This window comes from Urocitellus parryii, chromosome 4 (assembly GCF_045843805.1).
Source record: "Urocitellus parryii isolate mUroPar1 chromosome 4, mUroPar1.hap1, whole genome shotgun sequence".
Taxonomy (NCBI): Eukaryota; Metazoa; Chordata; class Mammalia; order Rodentia; family Sciuridae; genus Urocitellus; species Urocitellus parryii.
Window position 1 is genome coordinate 80,321,575 of NC_135534.1, and position 5,064 is coordinate 80,326,638.

The 5,064-nt window shown below is 44.0% G+C and overlaps 1 pseudogene; it reads left to right on the forward strand.

The window, feature by feature from the left end:
* Window positions 1-2,982: 2,982 nt before the first annotated feature.
* LOC144254307 (nuclear envelope pore membrane protein POM 121 pseudogene) lies at window positions 2,983-4,422 on the forward strand (annotated as a pseudogene).
* The last annotated feature ends 642 nt before the right edge of the window (window positions 4,423-5,064 follow it).

Genomic DNA, 5,064 nt, shown 5'->3' on the forward strand with positions numbered 1-5,064 from the left:
GCTCTCCAAGTGGTGTCCCGCTCCCCGGGTGGGGGGGGTGGCGGGGAAGAGCCAGCTCCCGCATGTGGCAGCCGCTGCCGATTCAGGCACCCTCCGGTAACGAAAAATATTCAGTAATAGCCTCTTGCTGAAACTTTTTTCCTGATAATCCTTCCTCCTCTGAACTTTCTTCTTCTCTCTGACTAGAGTTCCTGGGCTTCCATCAACACATGCCCTAACTGCTCTTGGTTCCACTGGGGTGTCTCCTTCCCTTATCAATTTACTTCTCACCCCTTCCATATTTTCATCACAAAGACAATACAATACTCTGAGACAAAACAAGACACAAACATACTGCATCAATCTTCTCCATTTTCTCAAAATGGCCATTTTTCCTCTCACCCTATCTGCCTAGGGACGAGCAGATTTGCTCCTGTCCTATCTAGGGACGGGCATCTTTTCTTTGTCACTTACCCCCGAGTGTCCCGGGGCTCCCAGTATGGGCCACCATCTGCCGAAGTCCGGCTGCAGCAAAATAACCGGGGTGGGGGGGTGGGGTGGTGGTGACGGGGGTGATGAGCAACTTGTGTAGATTGATACAGCAGGAGTGGGAGCCGTTTATTGTAGGACAGGAGGGGTATATATACATTCCACACAGCTTATCTTAATTAACATAAACTAGATACAGCAGTTAACCAATAAGGAATCTCCACATGTAATGGCTCGCTGGCGTTACTTCACAAACCACTCCCTCTAGCAAAATGCCAAGCTCCATCCTGACTTGTTACAGACCCTAACAAAAAATATCAACTGGAAATTAGATATAGAGATGTGTGTGTTTATACATACTCTTTAGCACATGGATAGGAAACTTTCCTCTTTTCTCATCATTGGCCTTTATCTGCAAATAAAAATACAGCTAATTTGAACATCAAATAATCATTAACAGTTGAAATAATAATAACTAAAAGCATATATCTTCAACTTGTAATACCTTATATTTTAATTAATCTATTCATTTATTATTTCTATATACAATTAAATGTGTCTAATACCATAGTTTCTTTCTGATGTATGTTTGTACTCATTTCCTTATTTATCTACTCTCTTTTTAGTTACAAAGTAACTTATTTTGAAACAATTTTTTACCATTGAAATTTTTAAAAGTCTCCTTTTTATTTTTTGGAGGACTGTAGGAGTATATTATAGAAAGAAGAACATGGATTGTTCTATAATTTTCATCTGTATTAAATGATTATTGCAGAATCTTTTATACCACTAAGCATCAGTGTGCTTTAATCACCATAAATTATATCCTTTTATCTATTATTTTAAGAACTTCTAGAATCCCATTGAGTAATAAAAAATGTCTATAATATGCAAGGCTAATTTGTATTAGACATGACATTTTATACATTATGAAATTTATAAAAAAGAGCTATAAAATAGACACTTTGTATATAATATTTTGAATTCTCCAGAATTCTCTTCAAAGTAATTTTTGTTCCATTTGGCATATAAAGAAGCAACAATAAACATATTGCCCATAATATTCTGCCTACTGTGCAACAGAACTGGAACACTTGCTCTTTTGTCTCCTGAATTCTTTAATATGTACTGTCACTGCTTTGTTCCAGGTAATAAATTTGACCTTTTCTTGTGAGAAGTTTATGTCTTAAATTGAATTTCTCTTTCATTCTGACCCATTTTAGGAGGATCTTTGAAACAGACTGGCTTTCCAAAACTTTAGTGAAATGTTTCCTTATAAGAACACTTGGCATGGTTCGGTATTTCTACAGGTTCATGGTTCCTCCTAGCAGGGATTTTGATGCTAACAAATTTGAACTGCTTTAAATTCATAACCCGCCTGGCCACCCTACCCCATCTGCCAGACTAGGCTAGTGGGCCAAAAGTAGCTTCAGGATACTCTTTAATACATAAAAATGTAAATTGTTTCAGTTTTAATTATGTGGTGGCTAACACCAATGGCAGGGCAGGGAAAGAGAGAAAAAGTGAGAGATTGATTTGATTTATTAAGGCAAGATACTTTAAAATACAAATGATCCGGCATTCATCAAACCTGTGTATTCCCAAAGAAATGAGAAAAAATTATTTTGGTATTTTTTTCAGTATTCTGAAATTTTACAAAAAAAACTTGTGGCATCTCATAAAAAATGAGGCTCACATGTAACAAGAGCATTTAAATATTGGTCTTCAGTCAGTTGTCTGATGATCTAAGAGCTTGAAGGTTGAAAAAAGCATGTAGCTCACACCACTCAGTTCACAAAGTCACTCATCTCTCAGTAGGCTGTATTGAATTCATTCTCATGGAATTGGCAGGAATCCAAGAGAGGTCATATAGAATTGTCCCAATGCTTTTACAAGCCTCTCCTTGTACCAATTATGCCAGAATATCATGTAAAGCAAGCTATATGGACAACCTCAGAGTCAGTTAAGGATGATAGTTTTTTGTGTGTGAACATAGCAAGGTGTAAAATCTGAGTCCACAAATACTATAGGCTAAAGCACTAAACTGACATCTACCATAACATGTGTGGATTCAAGAGTTTAATCTTCAACTTTTAAAGGAAGAAGTCGGAAAGTAATTTTTAAGTTGATAAATTAAGAAGCAAAACAAGCATTTTACTAATAAATACAGAGAAAATTGTTAGAGGCAACTAATAAGACATGACAAGATTTGCTTGCTTCCTTCACAGCACCTGCCACTGACACTAAGTCACCTCCATTCCTTCAAGCCCATACATCTGCCAAAAAGAGGGGGGGCACCTGCCCTGTCCTCCACCCCCAAGCAAGTCATGCTGTTTGGCACGTCCAGCAGCTGCCCTCTGATCCTTCTCTGGCCTCCCCAGCTATGTCTTCAGATTCTCCCCTGTTCAAGCCCATTTTTGTGACACTACGTAAAAGTTAGAGCCAGAGCAAAGACCCCTTGCCATTCTGCCCCTTCATCACAGCCATGCTTCTTCCAACTCAATCTTCCCCAGAATGACCAACACTGCCATCCCAACTTTTAAGCCCATCTTGGGTGACCTGGAGCTACCCATGTCTGTGCCCTTGCCTTCTTCCTTTTACTTCAAGCCAACAACTGCTGCGACTGCTAATATAGCCCTAGCTGCTTGTCTCTTTTCTGGCCTGGCCACAGCCACCTCTGCCATGGCTTCTGCCACCACTGCCAGTGAGTTCACAAATTCTGCTTCCAAACCTGCTTTTTGCTTTGGGGTCAGCAGTGTGGCCAGCACTGGGAGCAGAATGACTGGCAGGCTCCTACCTCTCAACTCTTTCCCTTTGAGGCGCCCCCTGCCTCTGCTGCCAGCTTTTCCTCAGCCATGGGCTTTATATTCCAGTTTGGCAATCCCCCCATGCCATTGTCCACAGCAGTCACCACCTTTGGCCAGTCCCTGTCTTGTGCTGTTGAGAGTGCTTGCTTCGGCAGCAGCAGCAGCAGCAGCAGCACTGATTACTTCAATGGCTTCAGCAGCTCCCTGGCAAGCTCAGTCCCAGCCACCACCAACCAGCCCACACTGACTTTCAATAACATGACCACTCCTGCATTCAATATTCCCTTTGTCTGGAATGCCAAGCCCCCTGTCCCAGCATACCCATCAACCACCCCTTTACCCCTAGCCCATATTCAAGACTGTGGATGGGCAGCAACAGAAGTCCTCCAAGCTAGGTCTTGCCCCAAACTTTGGCAGCTTGTTCACTTTTGGGAACTACATGGCCCCTGTCCCATCTGCAGTGCCAGCACCAGCACCTGCCCAGCTGGCTTTTGGCAGCTCAGCACAGTCAGTTTTTGGCTTGAAAACCATGGCCTTTGGCTCCCCTGCGAGCATGCAGCAAGCCTTTGGCAGCACCATGGCAGTTTTGGTGCAGCCACCACCTCTGGCTTGTGAGCTACCACCCAGACCACCTTCAGTGGCTCCAGTGTCTCAGTGTTTGGACACTCAACTCTGTTCCCTTTCATGTTCAGGGAACGGGCAGCCCCAGCTGCCAGTGGGGGCTTTGGGCTCAGTGTGGCTGCCCCAGAACCCAGCTCTACATCTGGGGCATTCAGTTTTGGAGCTGGACACAGTGATACCACAGGCACCACCACCCACTTGGGGGATAGGGCTTGAGTCAGAATGCTCTGGGCACACCCAACCATAGCACATCCTTTGGCTTCAAGGTGGCTGGCACACCTGAGAGCAAACCTCTGTTTGAAGGCACCCCTCCACACCTACTTTTAGGCAGTGCTCTCCAACTGGTGGACTCTGCACAGTGGGCAGCAGCCTCTTCTGTGGGGCTTCCTCAATATCCACCCAAGTCTTTGTTGGAGTCAGGACATTTGGATCAGCAGCTCCTTTATTTTCCTTTAGTATGGAATCCAAGATCCCAGGGACTCCACCTCCACTGCAGGCCCAAAGGCAGCACATCCACAAGAAATAGCCCCTATCTTCCGTTTCCCTGCTCTTGCCAAAATCTGGACCTTAGCACCTGCTAGGAAGTGTCTCTGACTTTTTGTGCTATAAAACAGAACTCCCTAGATCTCTGGCTTCAGCCACCAGGGTAGTGGTAGCAGCCCTGGGGCCCTTTCCCTTATGGAGGAAGTGGGAGCCTCTGGGCTGGGCAGGCTAGGGCAAGGCCAAAGCCTAATACCTGTACTTGAACGGTTGCACTGGTGAGGCTAGAGAACTAAAGAGACATTGTAAATACTGTCTGCTCACTTCCCTGACTCCTTTAGTGTGTCACTTAGTCAGGTGGCCTCCCTTCCAGCCTTTTCCCCTATAGTCATCCTTGCCAGAGGGTGTGCAATTGTACTCACTTAAATCTCTGTTACATTTGGTGTGACTGGGGAAAATGGATTATCTTTAGGCTTTACCTGCTTGGTTAGTGTATGAGAAGTGGTTCTCTTTCTCTCATCCCTTTTCAGGACTCTTATTTCCCCATTGCTTGCTGCTTTGTCCCTTACTTCCCCTGCAGGATTTATTCCTTTTTAAATGAACTTGAATTTAGCTTCACCTTAGAGACTCCAGTAGGTGATGCTCCTGTTGCCTCCTTTCACCCTGCCAAGTCTGAGTGAAGTTTTAT